This window comes from Muntiacus reevesi, chromosome 8 (genome assembly GCF_963930625.1).
Source record: "Muntiacus reevesi chromosome 8, mMunRee1.1, whole genome shotgun sequence".
In the NCBI taxonomy this organism is placed as follows: domain Eukaryota; kingdom Metazoa; phylum Chordata; class Mammalia; order Artiodactyla; family Cervidae; genus Muntiacus; species Muntiacus reevesi.
In genome coordinates this window covers 24,666,306-24,692,476 of record NC_089256.1, presented here as the reverse complement: position 1 = coordinate 24,692,476, position 26,171 = coordinate 24,666,306, and the positions used below count along the sequence as shown (strand labels likewise).

The window sequence follows — 26,171 nt, the reverse complement described above, 5'->3', positions numbered from 1 at the left end:
GGAAGGGAAGTGGTGGGGGCCCACTTCCTCTGGGAAGTCTATTAAGAAAGACTTGCCCGAGGAAATGATTCTCTAGTCCAGACGCCTTGGTTTGATTTCATCTCTTTTTGTATTACTTACATTCCCACTTGGAACTCCCTGGCAGTTCAGTGGTTAGGACTCGGCGCTTCCACTGCCAGGATCCAGGTTCAAACCCTGGTTCAGGATCTAAGACCCTGCACGCTGAGGAAATGCTCCGCTCCATACATTTATTCCGAGACATCCGAGAACCACCCTCGTCATTGCTCCCAAGCAGGGCCCACTCCAGTCTGAGCCAGCGGGGATGGGGTCCAGGAGAGGGCACTGGATCTACCTGGTCCTGAAGGCTCAGCCAGATACAGGTTCTCACGTGACCTTGGAACCGCCCAGCAGGGCCCCAATTTACCCGCCTTTTATTCCCCCTGCATTTGGGGCTTAATAGCCCTAGTCAAAGTGGACTTTATTCTACTCAGTAAATTAAATCTACCCCACCTTCTGAGCAAGCAAGAGTACCGTCCTTCCCCTCAGAAGAAAGATTCCTTTGGGATGAAGCACTGACAGTTGCAACAACATGCTGGGTCTCTGAGTCATTGCGCTGAGTGAAATGAGCCAGACAGAGAGGGCCGTGCGGCCTGATCCATCCACGTGAACCAGAGCTGCAAAGGATCCACTGTGACAGGACCAGGCAGGGTGGGGGCGTTCACCACCTTCACAGGGCCATGCCCCTTGGGGCTCAATGCAGCCAGCTGCACCCGTTACAACATGTGCAGGGTCCGGGCATACGTCAACTGCACCCCAAAAAAGCTGCTGTTAAAAAAAGACTACTTTGTTCTGTACTTTAAAACCCCACTTACTTTTTGAAGTGAACTGATGAACATTATTGGAAATATTTTTATGACCTGAAGGAAATGTTATTTTTTTTTCAAACTTTCAACAGTCAAATGCTTCATGGGCAATTGAAGCATGCTGAAAATATTAAAACAATTCATTAAGTAGGTGGGAAGCAGCTCCCTGTCTGTATATATTTTATTGTTTTATGATCGTTTTTAGAGAAACCCAATGTTCCCAACACTAGGAATGAGCCCTGCGTCTCCACTGGAAGACAGCAGAGATGGAGTGGAAGAGAGGAAGACAGACAGAGACCCAGAGAGGGAAAGACACAGAGAGAGAGAGACATACATAAAGAGAAGAGGGAAGAGCAGAGAGACAGCGAGAGAGGGCCAGAGATGCAGGCGGGAAGATAGCGAGCTGTCACCCAGCGCCCAGGGCCCGGCCTCCCCTGCCTCTCCTGCACTCGGGCCCAGGACAAGTGTTGCTGATACGGGCTGCGGGCAGCACCGGCATCACCAGCCCAGAGCAGGAGTGACTCCATCATGGGCACAGGGCAGAGGCCTGGTCAGCAGAACGGCAGGTGTAGCAGATGGGGAGGGACAGGCGTTCTGAGCCCGCCCCGTCCTCGCCCCTGCTCCCTTCGGGACAAACCAGCGAGACCAGTGGGTGAGCAGAGGAGGTATCTTTGGCAAGGGGAGCACAAAGGCACACTGGCCTAGAGTGGAGCCTCGCACCCCATCACAGCCGACAAACAACAGGACCCAGAGCAGCAGGTGAGGGGGACCAGCCCCAGAGGATGCCCGCCTGCCCCTAGGCTGCAATCACTGCCCAGAGACCCCAGGAAACCCACAAGACAGGCCCTGCCACTCCCCCGAGAATCCCGCACTGGATCCTGAACTGAGCAACTGGAGGAAACAAAATGCTCTCCAGACTGAAATGCACAAGCCAAGCGTGGAAGGCAGAGTGACAGGAAGGATTAACACGCAGAGCAGAACTCAGGAAGCGGCCTGTGACTGAAAGAAAGAACAAGGCTCTGAGACCCGCACAGACCAGAGTGGAGGGAGCGCAGGGATCCACCATTCACTGCAAGGTCTAAAAATACCAATAATGCGGAAACTGCCCTAAGGAGGCATGTCCCCGAGTGACAACAGCGCCAACTTCCACCGTCACGTCCCTGCGTTACATAAACCTGGGCCAGCCATCCACCTCTTGGATCCGATTCATGTGTCAAACTAACACATTCTTAGAAGCTCTTAATTAAAGCCCAAACAAATGTGATCTCTGTATTTCTTAAGTAATGTTATAATTTTAAAAGCCGTCAATAAGGTTACGTATCAAATACTGAAAATTAATATATCCTATTATCCATTGCAGGAAGATGAGCTGTCTAGACAGGAAAAACCTTTAATCATTTCTGATAGAAAGTTCTCAAATCTGTCTCCCTGCTCTTACATAAGGTGAACTAAATATAAGTTTTTAACCAGAAAATGGTCTTTGGTTAGGGATCAGAGAGGAGAAGGGGGCAGGTCCCTAGAAGCAGGGAATAGCCAGCTGGTTGGGGGGCTGCAGGATCAGCCCAGTCACTCCCGATGAATAAATGAAGCTATTAAAAACTATGAGCTTAGACCCCAGAGAGTCCGGGGCCAGGCGGGGTGGGGGTGGCGAAACCCCCACCAGCAAGAGACACGGGCAGTAGCCCTTCCACGGTGAGGAAAGCCAAGAGGCCTAGACTGGCGCCTGGGGCCTGCGGCAGCCAGGCGCAGCAGTCAGCTCAGGAGGAGGAGGTGAGGTAGAGGACAGGGAGGATAGAGACGAGGCAGGCAGCCTGAGGGCGTCCCAGACCCTCAGAGGAGGGAAGAGGGCACACGTCCCAATGCTCCTCACGGCCGCCATGACCTTGGCCGGAAGCCTCTCAAGGACATGGGTTACAGGAATTAAAACCTAGTAGCCGACTTCTCTTACAAACAGACACACAGAACTGTAGCAAAAATACAAGAGAATTCAAACCCCGGCACGTGTGCCAGTATGTCACCACCAGCTCCTTGTGTTCATACCGAGCGGGCATGGTGGGCTGGATCTGAAAACAAATCCATACCCTCATCACCAGCAACCAGACTCCCCAGTGATCCCACAGGGGTTCTCCCGACTGCACCAGTGTGGTGAGCCTGGGGCTCTTCCCCAAAACGTGGAAAAGAACCAAAAACAGGGCAAGAGAAATAAAGAAGCCAAGAGCACGAAAGTCGGCGTCCCTGCTAACCGCAAAGATGAAGACCAAGCCCACAGAGGTCTCCCCAGCCCTGTCCTTCCTCTGGGAGGAGGAGGGCCGCGGGGCTCGGCATCCTCAGAAGATGCTGGGTCCTCCGCCAGGAAGTCGTGAGAGAGCCGCAGGCTGAGGCAGGAGGGGCCAGTGCCTGTGGGGCGTCTGTCCTTTGCTTCCATGCATGATGCCCCCCGCTTGGTGGGTTCTGGACAGAGGGAAACAGTGGCCCCACATCTTATCTAGAGGAAGGGTGTACCGAGGGGTCCTCAAGTCTGTGGAAACATAAAATTAGACACACAACGGTGTGTGTGTGTGTGTGTGTGTGTGTGTGTGTGTGTGTGTGTGTGTCTAGACACACCTTCCTAGGACATGTGAACAGAGTTGCTGTCAGACGCCCCGAGACCCTCTGGCTTGCACCCTGCTTCAGGCATGTCTAACCACAGGCTGGGGCTGACCTCAAACCCAGTCTCTTTTTTTTTTTTTTGCTTTTTAATGATTTTCAGCCTTTCCTTTGTTCATTTGCTCATTTATCTGGGGGTCTTCGTGCTGCACATGGGCTCTCTCTGTTGTAGAGAGTAGCAGGAGCTACTCTCTGTTGCCCTGCGTGGACTTCTTGCTGTGGTGGCTTCTCTCGTGGGGCAATGGTCTGTAGGCGTGGGGGCTTCGTGGGATTCAGTAGTTACTGCACATGGGCTCAGGAGTCTGGTGCATGGGCTTAGTTGCTCTGGGGCATGTGGGATCTTCCCAGGGAAGGAATCGAACCTGTGTCCCCTGCACTGGCAGGCAGAGTCTTATCCACTGGACCACCAGGGGAGCCCCACTCCTCTCTTTGGCACTTAACCAACAAGATGTTACAGCCTTTCGTTTTTTGATATAACTATCAATCAATGGTAACCTATAAAGTGAATTATTAAGGAGAACTAAAAGTTGTAATTCATAACCCAAACCTGGGGTGTTGTCAAGTTTGCAGAGGGCCACACACCCCAAGTTCAGAAAGAACGGTTCTTTATCAATGATGGCTTTAATTTATCATGGACTTCAATGGCTACTATTGTGGTTTTTTTTTAATCATTATAACATTAGCTTTGCTTTATTTGGGTACACAGGGAGGAAATCTGGTCCATTTTCCCAGACCATAATTTTTCAATAACTAAACTTATCAGTATCATAAATGATCTTCGACTTTATGGCAAAACAGGTGTATAGAGCCCCTCTGAATTGTGATCCGGTAGAGACGTTTATTAGGAAACCATGTGGTGACTCTGAGTCTGTGAAATTTAACTAACTTGCAACACACTATCTAGGTAAATGTAACAATATTACCCACCTCTTTTTAAGTTTATGGGGCATGCTTACACAATACAAAATGACAAGTATATGCTGCTGACAAATTTACTGGAACTGGCTCATTTAATTTCTTTCCAATTCTCTGATAATGCTGGGCAGTTCTTCCAGTGGAAAGAAAGAACCCCAACTGTTGGAGATGTTCAAGGTACAGAACCCTGCCACTCACAGTGATCCAAAAAGGTTTTTAATTGAAAACAGTGATAAAGTCCACACCTTCCTTCCTTCCTTCCTTCCTTCCCAAGGCCCTGTCAAAGGGTCAGAAAAAGTACATTCTGGAGGTGAATGAGCTGAAATAGTGCTGAAAAGTCACCAAGGGAGCTCAGCAGTGGAGGAAGCTGGGACGGGCGGTCATGGCAGAAGGCAGGTGGACCCAGGCTGACTCGTGTGAGTGGAAGGAGCCATGTGCAGGATGGCAGGGCTGGGGTTCCAAGAGCAAGGAGTCAAGAGCAGGACTTGAGAATGACTGTCGAAAGACAGGCCAAGAGTCTGAAGGGGGCCCAAGCACGGGCCTGGAGGAGAAGCAGGGGGGAGCAAAGGGCAGCCCTAAGTCAGATGAGCAGCACTCAAGGCCACGCAGGGACATGAGGGGAGAGCAGGAGATCTACCTGCAGAAGAATGAGCATCGCCGTCCTGACTTCCCATCAGCGACACCAGACCCTGGAAGATACTAGAGAATACTTGCCAAGTTCCAAAGGAAAGTGACATGGACCAAGAATTCAAGACACAGCCAATTATCGGTCGAGTTCAGGAACAAAAAAAACCACATGTTTGAAGACTGTGTGCAGGAACCCAGAAGTCTCTCAGCTGTGCATTCCATAAGGAAGTGGATGAAGGAGGCGCACCAGCAAAAGAGAAATGGAATCTAAGAAATGAACATCATGGGGTATGAGGACCCACAGCAGCTGGAGCAGCCAGTCAGTACGGAAGCCCCACAGGAAGGCAGGAGGTGCCGTCTGAATGTCCTCCTTGCTGGGCAGGAGCTCTGATTCGGAATTGCATTTTCTGCTACTTGGCTCTGCAGTGAAACACACTTATATGATCATAGTACTATACACGCCGCTCTCCTTCTGTTAACGTTCCTGGACTAACGCTGTAGAAAAAGCACAGAAAGCCTAAAATAATGGTAGATGAGAAGCAGACTACAAATGTTTAGAGCTTAGTCAATATAAAGCTAAAAATGTAACTCGTAAAAGTCAAGCACTGGAGAGGCGCTGCTTGCTGGCTCCGCACAGGAACAGAAGTGAGACCAAGTGATGAGGGTCAGGAGCAGAAGGACGGGGAAGCAGAGGCGCCGCACACCGCCAGCTGCTCACCGCGGGAGCACAGAGGGCGGGAGGGGACGGGTGACCTGGTTCCTACCGCACGCTCATAGCACTTTGGGCTTTCAAACAGTTAAACTGCAAGGGCTCCCTCACCCATCAGGGCATATTGAACGACTGCAGTGCATCTGCAGGAGAGAAGGATAAGCTCTCCTGGTAAACATGGCAAAAGGAGCCCGATAACAAGGCTGTGAGCACAGTATTAGTTACATAAAATCAGAAGGCTTCTGAAACTATTTTTAACTGTGGAAGCAAACAGATAACAGATAAAATGTATCAGTCCTAAGAGGAGGGAGGTCCCTGTGCACTAACACAAGGTAACGGAAAAGGTGTGTTACAACCGTGCAGAGAGTAAGCCAGTATCTAATGGAGAAAGCCCACAGATACATCATGTATGTGTATATACGTGCTATATGACGTGTACATAGATCTCAGGAATCCCATGTGCACATAGGAGTCCCATACATACCACAGAAATGTCACACAGACAACAGAAACCCCACACGTGTCACAGGAAGCCCACGGACATGACGAGAGACCCACACCCAGCACAGAAGGAAGTCAGGACTACAAGCACGTTTAGCTGCCCCCTCCCACGTTTCTCCTGCGTGTACACTCGAACACTCACACGCCCCACACGCCAGTCGAGAGAGTGCACAGCCATCATGGGAAGATGCCGGAGTGCTTGGAGACAGCCTCCCTGAAAACTCAGGCAGGTAGCAGGCACAGCGTCCTGGAGGAGAGTGAGGCCGGGGCAGTGTCCGGGGCTGCTCCTCTTTGCTGTGCCACCATCCTCAGAGGAAGAAACCCCAGATGTACAACAGTGCCGTCCACTCCACGTGGGACCTGCAGCAAAGTCCTTACTGAATGACACTGTACAGTGAAAACTAAATATAAACCATTTTCCCAGTCGCTGCTGCTAATCTGTAGCACGTGTTGCTCCGATGACATGAGAGACCGCAGAAATACGCAGAGGAACAGCAGTCTCTCGAATGTGTTTAGGGAAAAATATAACATGTCCGTATGCAAGAAGACTCAGAGGACACAGACAAATGCTATCAGCACAGCTGCTGTCAGGCAGAGGGATCACTCCACCTCCTTCCTCCTAGTTTGCATCCCTGCAGAGTACGCGGTTCATGACAATATTTTGTTTCTGAATGAAACATAAAATCTTACTCAAACTCAGCAGTGCGAGGAGTGTTCTGCAGAGACCTCAGTTGAGGCAAAGGGCACACATGGTGGGATGGTGGGGCCAGAGGACACAGACCCTGTCCCACCAGCCCTGCCCAGACAAGGTGGTTCCCAGACTGACCCTGCTTGTAAGCAAACCTGGCTCAAAGGAGGACCAGGGGGACACGCTGACCAACCAGCATCCCTGGAAGCACTCACCACCCCCCTGCCCCATTATCTGCCCCAATGAGCGGGCCAAGTCTCCAAGGTGGAAACGCAGCACAGGCCCCACGTGGTGGTAACCAAAGAGAGATCACTGAGCTAACAGGTGTCTGTCTCCCCAGCTTCTGCCTGTGCAGATGACAAAGCAAGCTCCCTTCTGGACAAGTCCACGTTCCAAACACTAAGTTAGGGGGATGACCTCGCCCCTCAGTTTAGGGGACGAGGTCCGGCTCTGGCTCCACCCACGACCCCGCGTGTTACACAACAGCATGCAGACCCCACAAGGGCATTCAGAGCAAATGAGTCACCCTGACCTTCCACACAACCTTGGCGACTTCTGCAAGAAGCCTCAGGTTTCATCAACACAAGTAAAGAAAGACATCTCAGCTCTTAAACATGTGAAGTTCAAAACCCGAGACTTCAGGAAAAGGGGGAGGGTGCTGAAGCCAGAGGCACGCACGACCAGGAGGTCACCCCTCGTCACAACGGGACCCGGGAACGAGAACTCTGGAGAGGACACCGGCAGGGCAAGGGGTGCCGCGGCATTCTGAGCTCGTGTGCCAGGTGAACCCTGCCTCCCGTGCGGGGCGGCCCTGGGGGTGGAGGCAGGGAGCCATGGGCCAGCAGGGCTCCACGCCCAGTGCTCGGCGTCCTGCTCTGTGACAACCTGCTGGGCTGTGTGTCTCTGTTCTGTGCGCCTTCCATGCCTGTGATGCCTCTCAACAACAGTTCAAACACGAACTGTTTTAAGTCCCTGCTGACTCAGAACAGGTGAGAGAGTAGTAAGAGCACAAGCGTTCCTGAGAGAGTCGAGCACCCTCACCTCCCAGGAGGGCCTCCACAGAGGAACAAGTTCTCGCAGTGCCAACGGCCGTCCTCTCCAGAAGAACCAAACCGGACAGAGGTGCATGGCATGCTTTTATGAGGCAGGACAAGAGTCTGCGCAACGCTTTCCATGAGATTCATCATGTTTGTTTATTACTTTTAACAATGGTCAAAGATTCATCACCTGTTCAAAACAAAATGAATCCTGCTGGGAGCTAACTAGAAAGGTCAAAGGTGCTATAAATAAATGCTAGCAAGTCCTTAACTGTGAGACTCTCCAAAGGGACAGAGGCTTAAACATATCAGGCTGACCCCTCCCATGGCTACCAGTGAGGGGTTCACTCTCTGAGGAATTAAAATACATTCCTGCCAGTGACTATTATTTGGCTTAATTCCTGTAGGAAAACATAAATAAAAACCAAACAGTAAGCAGATCCTCCGCATACTCGCCTCATCTGGCTCTCTGACAAAACGGCCCTCATGCGCGACCACCCCATGACCCTCTGCCCTGGGACCCTGCTGGACTGCCTGGAGAAAACCACCACTGCTCGGGGCCGGCCTGTGCTGTTCTCCAACTTGCTGAGAAAAAATTAACAATTACTTCATAGAGTAAACGGATTAACATTTTAAAGTGTGCTTCATGAACGGAAAATGAACATGCTACCCCGAGGTTAATCCCACCACTTTTGGAGCATCTCGTGCTGAAAGTGGCTTCTTGTCAAGGCACAAAATTATGCAGAGAAAAGAATCGCACATTTTCTCCTCAAACTCTGGAAGTGAAAAGGCCAAGTAAAAATAAATACAAAGCAAACTGACTAATCTGGGCTTCTCTCCTCCCTGCGCTGGCTAATAGAGCAGAAAGCTAAAGTTAGAAAGCAAAGCGGCCTGAGCTTTCTGGAGAAAGGCTGAGGATATAAATACACGCTCACATCTGACTCGGGGCTGAGTCGTGACTGCGGAGCAGCCCTGCGCCCGACCCGCACGTTTCCATGAGCAGCCGAAGAGGACACTCCTCACCCCACGGCTGGCGAGCGGCTATGAGCCGGGAATGATCCGCTCGCGGCAGGACCCCAAAGGGAACTCCAGGAGTAGATTAACTATGTTTGCCAAAAATCAGATTGAACTGGCTTTTCTATCGTTTCAGTTGAAGGCACACTAAGAGCCGCTGCAAACACTGGTTAAACAGCAAACCTGGAGACAAACAAAAGGCAGACCAGGATGAAAATACTGAGGCACACGTGAGCCCAGAGCTATCCCCCCAGGCAGCTGCTGGGTCCCCCTCTGCTCCCTGATCTCTGATGAGAGCAGAGAGCCCAGACCCCCTGTCCCCCTGGCCACTGACAGCCAGAGGAACTTGGGTCCGAGGCACACCCACCCGTACACCCACATGTACCACGAGGAGGCACCGCCCCAGACGGTCACTGCAGTCCCCTCTGGGTGGCGAGATGACATCTTTTGCTTTCTTCTGCTCATCTCTGCAAAGCAAACGATTCTCACAAGAGAAAAAGTTCCAGCGGTGAGAGGGGCAAGCCCCACAGGAGAGAAGCAGCTGAGCTCTGGCTGCCACTGTGCCCCACACCACTGTCCCCTTCTGTCCCCCACTCAGGCCCTCGGCATCCATTGCACCTGAGCAGACCAACTTCTGTCTCTATTTAATTTAAATGTCAACCAGCAAGGCAGGCGGCACTGCTCTCAGAGTCCCTGCAAGTCTTCCAGCCACTCGGGGAGGCAGCTCCCGTGCCTCCCTCCCAGTCCCTCTTCATGGTGAGGCATCTCTCCTCCCCTCCAGATGGCCCCCAAGATGAAACGAAGCTTCAAGGCCTGGCACGCAGAGCAGGAAGATGCCAGGGACAGGAGCTCCCGATGGGATGGGTGATGCCCGAGCTGCCTGTAAAGGACGGGCCACCCTCAGCGTGGTGGAGAGGGAGGGAAGTGAGGGACAGAGGGGGACGCGCACCTGCCAGACCTCTCATCCACCCCAAAGTCCACTGTCTCTCCTGCAAACAGAGAGTCCAGGCCAGGCTGCAGCCACAGAGGAGGCCTGAGAGTGTCTGGTGGGAGGGCAGGGAGCAAGCCTCCAGCCAGCCATCCTCCTGGCCCCCCCACGGGGCGGGCCTGTCACCCTCTCCCACTGCTGACCCTAGTGTGGTGGTAGGGCTTTGTCTCAATGTGAGCGACAGGGTGGCTGCTGAAGCTGGCTGGGGCCAAGCTGGACCCCCAGCAAGAAGCAGGCCTCAGCCCCACAGGCGGCCAGCAGGACGGACAATACCCCCCCATGTTGTCACCCACATGGAATGGGGGCACACAGCTCCCAGTCTGGAAGGGGCCTTGGCCTGGCTTCCCACCCCACCCCAGGCAAATGCTCACTCCCACACACTCACACTCACACACGCTGGGCACAGGAGGGCCGGAAGCAGCCCTGAAGCTCCTCAGTCAGACCTTTGAGGCTGCCTTCCCTGTGTGTGCAAGGCTGTGGGCTCGTAGGTCCACACGTGGGACACAAAATCAGAACAATGTGGCCTTTAACCAGAACCCAGGAGCAGAGAAGGCTGTCCAGTGTCCACAAAGGGTGTCAGTGGTGAGACAGCGGTCCGAGGGCCAGCATGGGAGGGCCTGGCACAGCCCAGGCCGCAGGTCTGACCTGCAGGCAGGCCTCTCCTCCTCCCTGTCTCACTTCTTCACATGAACTTCCCAAGACTCACGCCAGCGGAGCAAGGCCAACACTCTCCACACTGACTTCACGGAGCTGTCTTGTCCCCAGAGACCAGGCCCTAGGATGAGCTGGCTCGAGGATAGATGAAGGGGCACCCACACAGCCTACATGGACAAGGCATCACCCATCCCCCTAAATCCACACACGCATTCCAAACACCTTCCCGCCAAGCAGAGTGTGAAATCCATGTGAGCACAGAGCACCTACGGCAAAGGACAGCAGAGCGTCAGCTCCTAAGCTTCAGGTGTGGGGAGAAGGAAGGACAAACAGCCTGAGGGACCCATGGGACCCAGGAAGGGGCCCAGGGGCCCAGCAGCTCATGCACACAGCTTCCCAAACACTCGCTCTATGCTCAGAACCTATGAACAATGAAATCAAGGGCACGGTTGTCACTTTCATCATAAAGTCCATTTCAACGCCAGTCGCAGGTCAGCTCAGAGTCAACCACTGTGACTCAGCCTCTTGGTAGAGCCAAGAGGCCCCCCCATCCACTGACCGTCTTCTCCCACTAAGCACATACACACTGACAGCTTTCCAAAGGGCTTTGGAATTTCTGCCCATCTGATGTGTGAGAAACAGTACCTCCAAGAAGCTGAAGGGCTATTTTTACATGTGTGTGTAAACACATGTGTACTGTGCATGCATATGCATGTCTGCACACATGCATATGGGGTGTGTGTGCATGATCATGTGTGCTGCGGAGGTATGTGTGTATGTGTGGACATCCATGCATGTGCACGTGCTTAGGCCTGTGTGTGCACATGCATGCATGTGTGATATGTTGCACAGATGTTTCTCACAGCTGACCTGTCTTCTAACATCAGTGTATGCACATGTGTGTGTGATCATGTGCCTATGTGTGCGTGCCGTGTGCACGTGTTATGTTGCATAGATGTTTTTACAGCTGACCTTTCTGACTTCTGACCTCACGCAGAGTGCACGTGTCTGTTCATGTGCACGTGAGTGCATCCATGTGCATGCCGTGTGTGTGCATGTGATACGTTGCGGAGATGTCTCTCACAGCTGACCTTTCTGACTTCTGACCTCATGTACAGTGCTGTTGGTGCTGTCTGAATCCTGGTCAGATAGAAGTTCTTCATCGCTGGAGTACTGTAATGTCATAAGATCCGCCCTCTCCTGACTGACTCTCAACTCTGAATCATGTTTTAAAAGCCCTGCCCCCCCAAAAATAAATAAATAAAAGCCATTCCCAGCACTGAGGTTGTACTGGCAGGTGTTTCTAACACTAGAATAGTCTCCTCGGATCCATTTGGCGCTTATCCTCATACATGGTCTAAGGCATAAACCTAATGCAGTCTTTTACAAAATAGTGTCAGACTGTCCCCAAATCACTTACTCAAAGTTCATCCTGGCCCAGCACTCTGAGATGCCGCCTCCGTCAGACCTGAGGTTTCCGTCTGTACCTCAGCTTCTTCCTGCCCTTCTGGTCTGCTGGGTTGTCTGTCTACTATGTTTGTCCTGCCCCGTCACCACCTTATCTCACTTAGAGGATGACTTAATGTCTGGCAGGGCTCTTCTCCTTGGCCCTTTTTCTTCTGAGTTTTCTAGGTGGTCACACATGTTCTTCTGTTAATGACACAATCAACATGTCCAGCCCCAGGGGAAAAAAAACAGCTGACATAGAAAGACCTGCCATCTCACTGACGCTGCAACAACCAAACCAGGAAAAAGGCCTGTCCCGTCTGCCGAAGGCTACCTTTGTGTCTTTCTGGAGAACTTTTAGAATGTTCTTCCTTAGGTTTTGAACAATTTTTATTCCATTTACTCCTAAGGACTTTATTTTGCTATTGTAAAGGGGGCTGTCTTTCCCCCAATATCTTCTAATTATTGGTTAACTCTGTAAATGTGAAAGGCACTATGAACATCTGCATATTAACTCTGTATTTCCACTACCTCGGCAAATTCCTTCATTACCTGAGTTGCTCTCATCACTGATTCTCTTGAGTGATGGCCTCTGCATGGACAGCCCAGGTGTGAGTAGCCCCGCTCCCACCACAGAAAGTTCTGCTGGACAGTACTGCCCGGGTTTGCTGCAAGAGGGGTCGCTCACCTCCTCTGGTCCAAACCCCAGCCTTGTGTCCTCCTATTCTTTCCTCAGCCTGGCTGGGAGGAACAGTGAGATCAGTCATCACACTGCACACCTGTGTTTGGCGCAGCCCCTGCCTCCTGCCTTCCCCTTGGTCCGTAGCCAGGTCTACGTCTCTGAGGGGAGCACCGGGAATGAAAGGAGGATCAATTAGCGCCGAAGATTTATTTTCCAATAAAACCTTCTTTACTTTTCTGACTCTTATTTAAACCTCTGGTAAGGTTTGTTTTCAGACAGAAAAACAAAACTTCCATCTGGGACAAACTGGATGATTGACACCTGTGGACCTAAAAAAGAGATCCTTGAGATTTCTAAACATTACATTCAGTAGAATTTGAAACAAACACGTGTTTCTGCCTCCCCTTCCATGAGTGCAGCATCCAATGATCACACGCCTCACCGACCGCACGCTTAGCCCTGGGGATCGCGCTCACACAGGGACATGGGACCCCTTGCATCCTGCTGCTCAGGGTCTTTCACTGGGAGGACCCGAGGCCACCGCAGATGCAGTAACACGGTTTGTAAACGTGACGCGGGCTGAACTTCTTTATGTTGCTGGGAAAATTCATTTTTTAATTAATTTGTTGCTCTAATTCCCAAGTCACTCATTATTAGAGAGGAAGAAGAAAGGGGTCAGTAAACATGCCAAAGGCCCTCAGCCTCCCAGTGCTCTCCCGGGGCTTACTGTGGAGACCACACCCAGGAAGCTCAATGCAGGCACCACAGTGGTCAGGCCTAGGCAAGTTCACGCGGTGGAACGGTTGTACAGAAACGATCATGGAAACAGAAGGATGAGTTAGCTGACAGACCACGTGTGTACTGAATATATTAGTCTAGGCTGCAACACGGAGCAGGCCCACCACCTGCCCTGAACACAGAGAGCTCTGCTAGACCCAGAAAAGGGCTTTAAACTCAGCAGGCATCTCAGAGAGAAGGACCTATAAAAACCTCCAGAGGAATTTAATAAGCCTGGTTTTACAGGATACAATTGCAACAAAAACAAAGAAAGGAATTACTACTGCTGTGAAGAAGGAAAAAAAAAAAAAAAGCAGCTTTGAAAGCCTGAACCCTATTGACTACGCTTGAAAATCTAAGAACAGCTTTGTAAACAAGCTGAGAAGAATCTTAAGACTCCAAATGGCATCAAGGTGCTTTCTCTTCAGGAGAGAAGGAACACCAGGTTCTTGACACTCCCCCACAGCTGCTCCACTGGACAAAAGCAACAGTGTCGCGAGCAAAACAGTCTGAAAAAGCAAAGAAGCTGAGTTCAGCCCCAGTTCCTAGACAGAGGCCTGTTACGAAAAGAGCACACAGCTGACGGGTCCAGAAAGCCTGGTTGCTTCTGAGGCTGGTGAACTCCACGTGGTCGGTCCCACATCCTCCCACGGCCTCTGGTGCATCTTCATGAAAGAGGTCAGTTCCTGAAATAAACCCCCTTACCCTGTCTCCAGATAGCAGGTGTACCGGAGAGCCAGAACCAACACTTTTGGATGCTTTCATCTGTACAGAGTTCGAAATACTTCCCTGTTTCCTTACAGCTGGCTCTCAGGGGCTGTCTCCTTTAGAATACATGTATGTGTGTGAGAGCTCAGTTTCTGACTCTTTGAGACCCCGTGGACTGCGGCCCACCATCTCCTCTGCCCACGGATTCTTCAGGCAAGAATACTGGAGTGGCTTCCCATTCCCTTCTCCAGGGGATCTTCCCAACCCAGGAAACTCACATCCATTGCATCTCCACTGGCAGGTGGATTCTTTACCAGAATACTGGAATATACCAGTATATTCCATTGACCAACACGAGAGACCCAGTCTTGCCCCTCGGTTATCACACGAAGGGCCAAAATGAACCCAAATGTTCCTCTAAAAACACAAATGCCACCGTCAAAAAGTGAAAATCAAAGGCTCAGTGATGCATCTGAGGCAGCAGAAGAGCCTTGGAGGAGATGAGCCAGCCAACTCACACGCCCCCGGCACTGTCACCCTGAGTGGGAAGCGAGTTTCTTCCACTGAACCCTGCCCTTCATTTGGGAGAGTGTCCCTTTGGGGAAAACACAAATTGGTATTAAGGTCATAAAACCCAAGACCCCTCCCAGCCAGCAGTCACCCCAGGCAGCCAGCAGGAGCATGTGCAGGGCTCCTAGGCCAGCAGGCAGGAAGCTTACAGGGCTGCCGTCTGCTGCAAAGCAGAGTCTCCGCTCCACAAGGTCACACGATGTCCCACTTGGAAAAACAGACACTTCAACTCTTCCGGAGGCACTGCCAGCAAGCAGGACAGTTTCTGCTCACAGCCCTCACTAGTGACCTGAGCTTTTCACCCTGAGCAGGGTCTGCACTGGCAAACCCACAAGGGACACTGACCAGGGCAACGAACCAAGGTGAGATCTACGAGAACCCAGGTAAGATCTACGAGAACCCAGGTGAGATCTACAGAACCAAGGTGAGATCTACAGAACCAAGGTGAGATCTATGAGGACCAAGGTGAGATCTATGAGAACCCAGGTGAGATCTACAGAACCAAGGTGAGATCTACAGAACCCAGGTGACATCTACAGAACCCAGGTGACATCTACGAGAACCAAGGTGACATCTATGAGAACCCAGGTGACATCTACGAGAACCAAGCAGATGTTGTCGCCTAAGTCAGACTTTAGCTAGTGAAACCAGCAAGTCAGAGTCTGTTCAGACTCCTCAGTTTCCCCTGGTGAACTTTTGCTGCCCCAGGGCTCCGGCCAGGCCCCCACGTGACATGCAGCCGTCATGTCCCCTCAGCGCCTCTGGGCTGGGACAGTCTCTCAGACCTTCTTGTCTTTAACGACCTTGATGGTCTGGAGGAAAAGCCAGGCGTTGTTCAGGACGCCCCTCGATGAAGACCACAGGGCGGAGGGGCCCTTCTCAGCACGTCCTGTCCAGGGTGCGTGCCGTCACGTGACCTACATGGCGGACGCTGACCGTGGTCACCGGTGCAAGTGTGTCCATCAGGTCTCTTCACTGTGCTGCCCCCACCTCCCACCGTCCTCTGGAAGGAGGTCTCTGAGCCCACCCCCCACCCGAGGAGGGGGTGCTCCCCTGCCCTGAGGACGGGGCCACTGCAGAGCCACGTGGAGCCTCCCGGTTTCCTGGTTTCCTTCTCTGTCACTTGTTTATGTCAGGTTGGCCCCGTGGGTATTTATTTATTTTATGCTTCGGGCCGTGATCCAGTACGACTCTGTTCTGTTGCTGAACCTATTCCAGCACTGGCCCTCGGGAGTTCCTCGGTTGGCTCCGCTGAACCCTGAACACGCCCGTCCGTGGGGGCTGGGTTTTTCTTAGCATTTCTGTACTTTCTGGCACTACCAGGGGCTCCAGATCATCTTGGGTATTTCCTGCACAGCCTCAGAAAGGAACCCTCACTCTTTATTTTTCACATGCTCCTTTATGGAGCATGCAGTTACATGTTAAAAAACACGAGTGGCAGACAGCTACCTTTGCCTGCCTTCCAAAGATAGGCATCTTCCTCCTGGGAATGGCACCTTGACCTTGTTCAGAAGTAATGACTTTCTCCCACTGGACATGACTGGGTGGTCCTGTGCAAAGGGTTACCTACAGGGAGTAAGATGGGGGAGGAAGTCCAAACTTTTCATTTTAAACTGCTTGCATAATTTTTCCAAGGATGTATATTATTTCCATCATTTTTTTTAAACGTAAAAAAAAAAATTTAAGCCCTTGTGTTGTCAGTAAGTACAGACCAAATCTAAGAAAGACAGAATACTAACAATTCTGATTTTGAATAATAAACACAAAGCGTGCTCACTTTAGAATGGACTGAGTCTGGCAAAGCACATACCACATGTCCAGTGTTCACTCTTTTTCTTACACAATTTTTTAAGCTGCTCTTTCACTCATTTAACAATCAGCAAAGACTCTGGTTAACTAACATGAATAGCAGTCAAAGTATTCAAATGCTTTTGCTGAATACAAAGTATTTAGAAACTTTTACAAAACACTTTGCTTGAGAAGTTTTATAGCTGCAAAGATGGTGGGGTTCACCATAACTCCCCAAAGTGAAAGCATTCTTGATCTACTTGAGAAAAGTTACCCTTTAAACTCTAGGACGGGAAGTAAATGTTGTACATTAGCAAAAGAGAAGCATTAGCCAAAAAAATGTTTTAGTTACATCACAGGTATACTTAAGAAAAAGTATAGTTTATAATTTCAAGGTTTTTAAAACCAAGTCTCTGTGTGCATACTTTAGGAGGCAAGGTTTTCCGATGTCCCCTAAAATATCCGCACCTGGGGATCTGCAGAACCCAGTGGCGCTGGCGGCGGATGGAAGTGGGAGGTGGGAGACCCAAAGCAGGCGGCTCGCTAACCCCGTACCCAAGGCTGGGCGCGCGCACCACCGCTCCCGAGAGTGCGAGGGCGCAGGCGCGTGGGCAGCCCAGGGCGGACCGTTAACAGTAGCGGACACGAGTTCTCCCGGATCTCGCCCGACAGGACCCCGAAAGGTCTCTGCGGAGCAGACTCAGCGGGCACTGACGCGTCCCGCTGGCCTGACTGGGAGGTGCCTGAGCGCACGGCCATGGCGACGCCGCCCACGATGGTGCTGCTGCTGCTGCTGGCGCTGCTTTTGCCCACGCAGACCTGCATGGAGCCCACGAACAGCGCGCCCACCTCGACCCCGATCCTGACCCGGGAGGGCAACACCTCGGAGAGCCGGGCCTTGCCCGGCATCGAGCTCAGAGCCCGCGGCCCGAGCCCCGTGCCCGGCCCACTCGCCCTGCTGGCCCCACTTGCCCTGTGGCTGGTCCTCGGGTAGGGACGCTGCGTCCAGGCCTGCCCAGCGTGGACTCTGCGCACCAGCACCTCGCCAGCCTCCACGTCTAGACCTCACGGACAGAAACAGGTCCAGAAAGCAGAACCCCAACACCACCCGTGTGCGGTCAGTGATTGTCCCAGCGACTCCAGTGAACAGCCTGAAAGGAGATGCCACATCCCAGCGAACTGAAGACAGGGCTCAGGAAATCTGGGTACCAGGGAATCAGAAGATAGTTTATCTCTACTTTGGTTCATTAAATTATAAAGTCATAAAATGGCTGGGTGGTGTGCAAAGCGTGTCTCTGAACTGTGGGCCATTGGCAGCAGCCAGGCCTCCCAGCAGTGCAGCTTGTAAGCTGCAGTTCTCTTAGGAGCTGGTGGTTACATTTGACCTGGGGACAGTAAGTAACAGAGGCCTACACAGTGAATGGCAGCTGGTCCCCAAATCCAGACCCAGTGAGTCACTTGTGCACCCTGCTCCCCCACACACCCCACACCGACCCAGAGAGCAGACGCACACAACCTCACTGAACTGTAGGTGCTGCTGCTGCTTTATTTCTGTATGTTCAACGATTTTTACAATTTAAAGGTGAGGGTTTTTTTTTTTTTAAACATATTTAAAAGCTTGAACATAAGGTTTCGGTAAAAAGGTAAATTGAGCATTTGGAAAGGGAAGATTGGAACTTGCCTAGGTTGAGTTCACACAAATTTCATGCTCTTTTTTATAAGGTGTGTTTTCTCTTTACAAATCCACACCTGGACTGCTTGCTATCAGTGTTTTCAGACAGTATCTGGGGCAAAGCCTAAAATAGATTCCAGAGGTAACTCGAATACAGCCAGTGATGCACAGACACCCCCTCTAGAGTCTGTGGTTCATGGCTGCACGTGGACACTCCAGCACCCAGAGGCTACAGGCCTTCATAACCAAACACGTGTCAGCCTTAGAGGGCATTCCAGAAATACCGGGGCCAGAGATCTGGAGGGCAAGGACAGCACGTGTGAACAAACACTGCATGTGTCCTGCATCACATGCTGTGTTTAGTGTATAACTATGCTTTGATTTACATAAAATGATAAAGTATTTGCACTGAACATAAGTGGTAGTTTTTTAAGCTTATAGAGCAATTGAAAGAAAAAGATCCTAATTTAACAGCTAGGTTTTACTCTGCAGTAAAGAATGGTGACCAATAACAGCTTTATTTCACTTAAAATAATGATGAAAATGCTGCTCTCCCACAGGAAACTACATTTTCTTGGCCACCAATCCTACAAAACCCATTTCTCAAGGAGTGGTGCTGAATTAACACCCCTTAAAAGAAGACATGGGAATTCCTTTCAATCTCCAGCATCTATTAGATTTCACCTCTGAAGCCTGGAGAAGCCCTTGCCAGCTCCACTCCTGCTGGTAAATGATCAGGTATTTATTTTGTTGGGGGAACTGCGTTCCTGTCCTGTGGTCAGCCATGGCTGCCCTGCAGGGAACATGCTCACTCTGGTCTACCAGGCTGAAATACGAAGAATAGCCTGGCCATGTGTCCAATCCCAAGGCAAAGCAGTAGGGCTCAAGGGTAAGGAGACCAGTTCCTGACTGCCTGAGCATCCACTCTCTGCGGGGCACTCTGCCAGGTGTCCCATCCAGTTCTTCCCACACACACTGTCACAAATGCTTCACATGATCATATAATCCTCATCTTGCAGATGGGGAAACTGAGGCCCAGAAGGTTAAATGTCAAGGCCACACAGTAAGAGGTAAGGTCAGCATGACCCAAACCCAGTTTGGTTCCAGAGACCAGGCCCATGACCATGTCCCAAAGCCACCTCCCAACAGAACATCAGAAGACACCACCACAAACAGGTGATCCAGGACCACCTCAGTGGCAGTCACTTGATGGAGAAGAACAGCCCAGGAAAAGCCAAGAGGTGGGAACAAGTGAAGCACGTACAAGAGCTGGGAGGCTGGGGCGGACCAGGTAGACGGGGGGCAGGGTGGGGGCGAGTGGTCAGAAGGGGGAGGCTAGGGTGGATCAGGCACAGGGCTGGGGTGGATCTGGCACAAGGCTGGGTGGACCAGGCATAAGGAAACAGTGGTTCAGAGGGAAGCCAGGGCCAGCCGGAGGCCAGGGAAAGCAGGGAGCTGGTAGCTAAGAATGAAGTCAGGGTTCTCTGTAGATGCAACGGCACGTCAGGAAAGACTGAAAGCGCAAGGTGAGACGGTCTGACCTCCGCTACCTCGAGGAGGGTGTGGAGAGCCGGAAGACTCAGGGTCCACTGGGACATGTCTGTCAAGGCCACAGGAGACAGCAGTGGCCTGCAGGCTGCGGGGAGGGGGGGGAGCAGGCGTCCAGGAGGAGATGAGTGCGGGGACAGCAGTGACAGAGTGTGAGAAGGACTGGAGGCAACAGCAGGGAAGGTCTAGGACAGGTGCCAGGCCTCCAGCAGAAAACCTGGGGGTGTTGTGACACTGACTCGGGGGAAAAGGGTAGAAAATTTAGGAAAATAGAGTGACTGGTTCCAAATGTTCAGTTTGGGGCCTGTGATTTGTCAGTGTGGAGTGGGGGGTGCATCGTGCTCCTGGCAGGCCCTGGCCCAGAGCTCCGCAGCAGCTGGAGACGGAAAAGCAAACCTCCTTCACGTCCAAGTGTGTGCAGGCAGAACAGACCTGCTGCTCCAGGCCTCCCATCACTACAGCCGCCTCCCAGCAAGCTCTGTTCAGGCAAAGGCACCCCTGCACCCCACACGCAGCCCCAACACGCCTGAGCGCTCCACCTGCCCTAATTCTGACAGTAGACACAACCGCCTGCCGCCCACAGACCCTCCGCCAGCCTCCTCTCCTGCAACCCAGGCTTCTAGCAAAGCTCTGTTCCATCCCCATCAACTAACAAAGAGAAGGTTCAGGGCCTACCTGGTGGTGAGTGACTCTCTCTGAAGAACTGAAGCGGCCGTCCACCTGCTCTTGCCACCCCTCTCTGGGGGCTGCAGAGGAAACCCAGCCCCTTCCCTGCAGGAAACAAGGTGGCGGGGGTCAGGGGGAATGCCGGGGGAACACCCATACCACATCCCAGAAGGGTGTCCCCAGAGGTGCCCCTTGGCTCCCATGACTATGAAATCAACCCCTGGAGGGCTTTCTCCTCAGAAGCCACAAAGAGGTAGCAAGAAGGGGGCAAGGGTCAGCAGGGCCCCCCGGGGGGGTCACAGAGGTATGAGGGGGGCTCATCAGGGGCTGTGTGAGGACAGGGCCACCATCCCTGAGGCCGCCCCATGTCAGGATTCCCCTCACTGGAGATGGCCAAGCCCACGGCGGATGAGGAGGCTGCCTTCCTGCTCCTGTTGCCCTCAGGGGAGAAGCCAGCTCATCCTCAAGGAGGGAGGAGGCAGCAACGATGGTCTGGGGGAGGGTGGCCCACCCCCGAGACCAGCTCCTCAAGTTACTGTGCAGGAGGGGCTCGTCCCCGTTGAGGTCACCTGCCCAGCCATGCTCGCCACCAGAGGGGTCGGTCTGACTAATCTGAAATGAAAGAGGAGCAGCCTATACGCTAATGATGATGTCGTCCCACAAGCCTCGGCTTCCTCTCTTCTCCACGAGCCCATCCACGGGGTGTGGGGCCCTCCCCATGGAGGAACTTGAGCCAAGAAGAGTGGATGCAGGTGACAGGAGACCACACCCTATAGCCCTGCCAGGCCTCCCCCGACCATCACCCTGCTCCTTGCAGAGGCTGACTCTGGAGACACCCTCCTGGCCAGCGGGGTGGTGGCAGGGCTCCTGAAAAAGACCCATCCCCTGCTTGCCCTCAGAACAGCCACCCCGAGCAAGGCCAATGAGCCAGCGGAATGGTGGCACAGTAGAGAGGAGAGACAGAGGGTCCCAGCCCCCGACAGGAGCCGGTGGTCTGCTACTTGCTGCCAAACCACCCCGAGCCAAACGCAGGCCCGGGAGAAAGCCCCCAGCAACCCAGGACCGTCTCTGGTTTCCAAAAGCTTACATGCCAGGGCAGGGGACAGACAGCACACGTGCCTACAAGCAAATAGGGCACCTTGAGTGCTCACAATAGGGGGTGGGAAGGCCAGGGGGCCAGCGCGCGGAGGGCTGAACGGGGAGCCGCAGCAGCCCCACGAACACCAGGAGATAGCCATCGCCCACCATCGCCCACGGGAGGAAGAGCAGACACTGCGGCCCTGGGGGGTAGGGGGGAGGGCGCAGAGCAGCACACAGGGCAATGGAGGGAAGACTGAACTCCTGCCGAGGGAGTGCCCTCCTGGTGTGACCGGAAGTTCACCAGAAGGGTTCCCAGACAGGATGTGCCCCCAGAAAGATGCCTGCGGGGGCCAGATGAACGGTGGGCTTCTCGAGAGCAAGTCCAGACCCAGGAAGCCGAGGAGGAGTGCCCACGGCTCGGAGTGAGGCTCAAGCAGGAGACAGGACCTGGGAGGAGAGGATGACAACCAGGCTGAGACACAGCGAAGCTGAGAGGGGGACTGAGCACATGGCCAGCCAGTGGGGAGCAGGGGTGGGCAGGAAAGGCCCCGACCCCAGAGCAGGAGGGAGGGTGGTCTCAGGCTGAAGGTGGACAGGAAGATAATCTGGCATGGGCCACTCAACAAAGAAGGTCCCCAGGGGCTGGAAGAGCCATGTGGAGGGGTGGCGAGGCGACCTGACCACAACAGCCCAGGAGATGCTGACAGCGGGGCCAGGAGGCGGGAGGCACCTGTGCAGACAGCCCCCAGGCTGGCACTTGAGGGAGGTGAATTCACCTGGGCTGGGGTGGGGGGGACAGGGCCCACTGAAGCAGACACTCTGGGGCTGCTTCTCCGGGCAGAGGGGTGTCCCGACCAGTGACCACACCAGCCCAGACAGCAGTGAGGGCACTTGGCGGCAGTGGTGGCAAAGCATCCGAAGCAGATTATCCTCCCAACCCACAATTCAAAAGCACCCCAGGGAACGAAGCCAAAGCTTTCCAAACTTTACTTAAAGATTTCCCACCCTAAAGGTGACTTCAGACAACAAACCAGCATTGGGTCCAAAGTAGGCTACAGCCCTTGGGGAGAACCCACCCTCGATAAAGACAGGCAAGCAGCCCTGCACTGGCTGCTCTTCTGGGCCTTTAACGAGACACATTAAAGACTGTGTTTAAACCCAGCTGCTCTCGGACTTGTGAAACCTACTTCTGGACATTTCTGAACAAATCATTTGATTTATTCTTCGGAAGGGAGCCTCACTTTTTATGTACGAAATCACCAGAAACCCATCTTAACAAAAAAGACATTATGTACTAAAAACAAGACACCACCTCTAAGAATGCTTTGAATAAAAACGTTGCAATCACATAGAGCAATACAAATACTCAGATGAGTCACAAGTTGAGAAGGCAACTAAAAAGACTGTCCTATGAAATGCCGGAAGGCAAGTTATTTCATCAGATTTTATCAAACCTCTTCTGGCCACCGTGTACAGCGGGGACATGAAGCCCAGCCCTAAGGTGCCCAGCAGGAAGGACATGGAGGAAGGAAGTTCCAGACTGTGACTGAGAAATCCAGGAGGCCTGCCTGAACCCTGCACCCCCAAACTAGGCCTCTACCTCCTCCCAGGAGCGGCTGTGCCCTCACATTGAGACCGCAGCCCTGAGCTTGCCCACCGAGCCTCCCCGTGGAGGGCAACGCTGGTCCCAGGGCCGCAAAGTCAGAGGACTGCAGAGGGGGGACTCCGAAGGTGGCACCATGAGAGGTCCCGCTTCTCGCTCTTCCAATTGATAGCCATGAAATTGATAGCCAGCGGGTCTGGAAAGTAGCCAGCAGCAGAGGAGCCGCCCTGGGACAGCAGTGCCCAGGGTGTAAGAGGGCCCCGCAGCCTGGGTCCAGCTCCAGAGCCGCGCAGGACATGAGAAGGCGGCCATCCTCCAGCAGCTGCCCCCACCTCAGTGCCCAGCGCCCAGCAGCCAGGGTCCTGAGGTCCCTCTTGGCCAGAGTCACGTGCGGGTGGGTGTGACTCCAGAGGGTGTCGGGAGCCAAGCTTCCTTCCTCCCAGAGACCTTACTTATCTCAGAGCCTCGGTTTCCTGGTTTTCATTGTGACTATTGTGTAAACACAGGGGTGGGTGCAATCTGAGACTCCCCAGAAGGGTGTCAGAGGCCTGTAACAGACTACCTCTTCAGCTCTAGAAAGCAGGACACAGATTTCCTCAGCTTTAGGAAACTCAAGGTGACAGTGGTTTCGACATCTATAGGACCCAGGATCCCCCTTCAAGAAAAAGAACCAAGAATACAAATGTATGGTGACAAATGACTGCTACTTCACAGTACTAAGAGGCTCTACTCACTAAATCACTTTAAATAAGGACACAAGAGTTAGGTTTGAGCCATTAGAGCTTCATCGACCTCCCCCACCTCATCTGCTGTGTCTGGTACAATCTCTAACTCATCCATTCTTCTGGTATCTATAGAAGGATGTTTTGTTTTCATATTCTGTGATACTATTAGTATCTGACTTATACATTTAAGTACAGATTAATAAGATGTATCCATTTTAAAATCCAATAGGATCCACAACAATGGAAAATTACTTCTGACAAGGGTTCTTGAATTTTAAGATTTAAAGGTAGTCTGTGAGGATTCAACCTTCAGATTAAGCCCTCACCCCCAGAATTGTTACTTTCAAAGACTGAATTCCAAGGTGTAGCTTATACCCCCACCAAAAGATATTTAATTCCATGAAAAACGCTTTCCATTACATCCATTTTTATAATAAATCCTCCTCATAAGCCAGTTGCAATACAGTCAGAAGAGAAAGGAGCGCCAGCTCACAGAGCATTTACTAATGGTCATAAGTCAGCCATGGCAGAAGGCTCTCAGAGGTTGTGTCTGTCCTTGACACTGAGGGCCAGACCACACCTCTGGGCCAACAGCTGGCAGCAGTGACCCGTCCTTCCCCGGAAGGTTCTTCTGTGCAGATGGACACTCGGGGGCCCGGAGCCAAGGCCTACCCATGCTATACTTTCACACATCTGACTTCCTCATATCCTCCCGGAGGGGCAGCAAAGTTGATCTCTGAGGTCTTTCAAGATCCTGAATAAATAAACTACAACTGATTTTTCCTATTAAAATGAAATACAGACTTTTAAATTAAAGACAAACTAATTGTGCAAAGGATTGAAAAGCAGAAATCCCAATCAGCTTAGCAAAGATGGGGAGGTAAACTTGCAAGGCCCGCCAGCTTGCACCCTAATTTTCCAGCTGCCCCCATGCCGGCTACCCCAGATCAAGGTTCTTTTGCTCCTCCTCCCCACAGAAGCCTCCTCTCTCCTGGCCTGTAGCCCATGGGGCACAGGGACCTGGCCCCCACCTCCTCCACCTCTCCTGGTTCCAGAGCTCCCAGTGAATGTCTAACAAGGATCGGTGACTGGTATCCCACCCTCAGAGCAGCTGAGCTGCCAGGGCACAGCCCCATACACCCTGATGCCGTCCAAAATGAGATGAGACCACAGTGGTGGGGAGCAGCCCATGGACACCGGCCTCCCCAACCAGAACTGTAGCGGAAGACCGCCAGCTCATCCCCAGCTCCTCCTCGGACAACAGACCACACACCATAAACAGCGTCACTTCATTAAACTTCTTCAATTAGTCTACTGATCAAACCCTTTAAAAACACTGAACTTTCCTAACATAAAAGTCACCAGATGCAATTCTTTAACTTTTCCTGGTGAGATTTTGGTAAAAGTAGAAATTGCTGCATAAGTAGTTAAGGTAATGTCAACTAGCATCGAAGCAGGGAATTTCAAAACTGGAGCAGTGGAAGAAATTGGATTAATTTAGGGTTGATTTAAGATAACACCAGCGGCAAAGACAAGTGGATGTCTAAGGAGAAAACTCACAAGGGTGATCAGAGCAGAAACACACACAACTTAAAGGTATATGAGCACTTGGGCTCTATGAAGGAGGAGTACGTGTGTGCTCAGTTGCTCAGTCATGTCCAACTCTGTGGCCCCACGGACCTTAGCCCGCCAGGCTCCTCTGTCCATGAGATTCTCCAGGCAAGAATACCAGAGTGGGTTGCCATGCCCTCCTCCAGGGGATCCTCCTGACCCAGGGATCAAACCCATATCTCCGTGGCTCCTGTAATGCAAGCAGATTCTTTACCAACTGTGTCACTGGTGAAGCCTGCTATGAAGAAAGAGACTGAGTCTTTCATTCACTGCTATAACTTTGGCCGGAGAAGGCAATGACACCCCACTCCAGTACTCTTGCCTGGAAAATCCCATGGACGGAGGAGCCTGGTAGGCTGCAGTCCATGGGGTCTCTAAGAGTTGGGCATGACTGAGCGACTTCACTTTCACTTTTCACTTTCATGCATTGGAGAAGGAAATGGCAACCCACTCCAGTATTCTTGCCTGGAGAATCCCAGGGACAGAGGAGCCTGGTGGGCTGCCATCTATGGGGTTGCACAGAGTCAGACATGACTGAAGCGACTTAGCAGCAGCAGCATACCTTTGGCACCCAAATGCCTGACACTGGTGGATGCTCATAAAATGCCCACTGAATGACTGAACAAATAAATGAAGGGAAAAGACCCTAACTA

General features: G+C 52.2%; 1 protein-coding gene across 5 annotated transcripts in view; it reads right to left on the bottom strand.

The window, feature by feature from the left end:
• The window catches only part of ADARB1 (adenosine deaminase RNA specific B1), a 112,738-nt gene that overhangs the window by 72,526 nt on the left and 14,041 nt on the right, over positions 1 to 26,171 (bottom strand). For 2 of the 5 annotated variants that reach the window (XM_065942672.1, XM_065942675.1), the window contains exon 2: positions 20,509 to 20,604. The exons of the other annotated variants lie outside the window; for them this stretch is intronic. The gene's annotated coding sequence lies outside the window, so the exon portion shown is untranslated. The remainder of the gene's footprint in view (positions 1 to 20,508; positions 20,605 to 26,171) is intronic. 5 annotated transcript variants of the gene reach the window in all.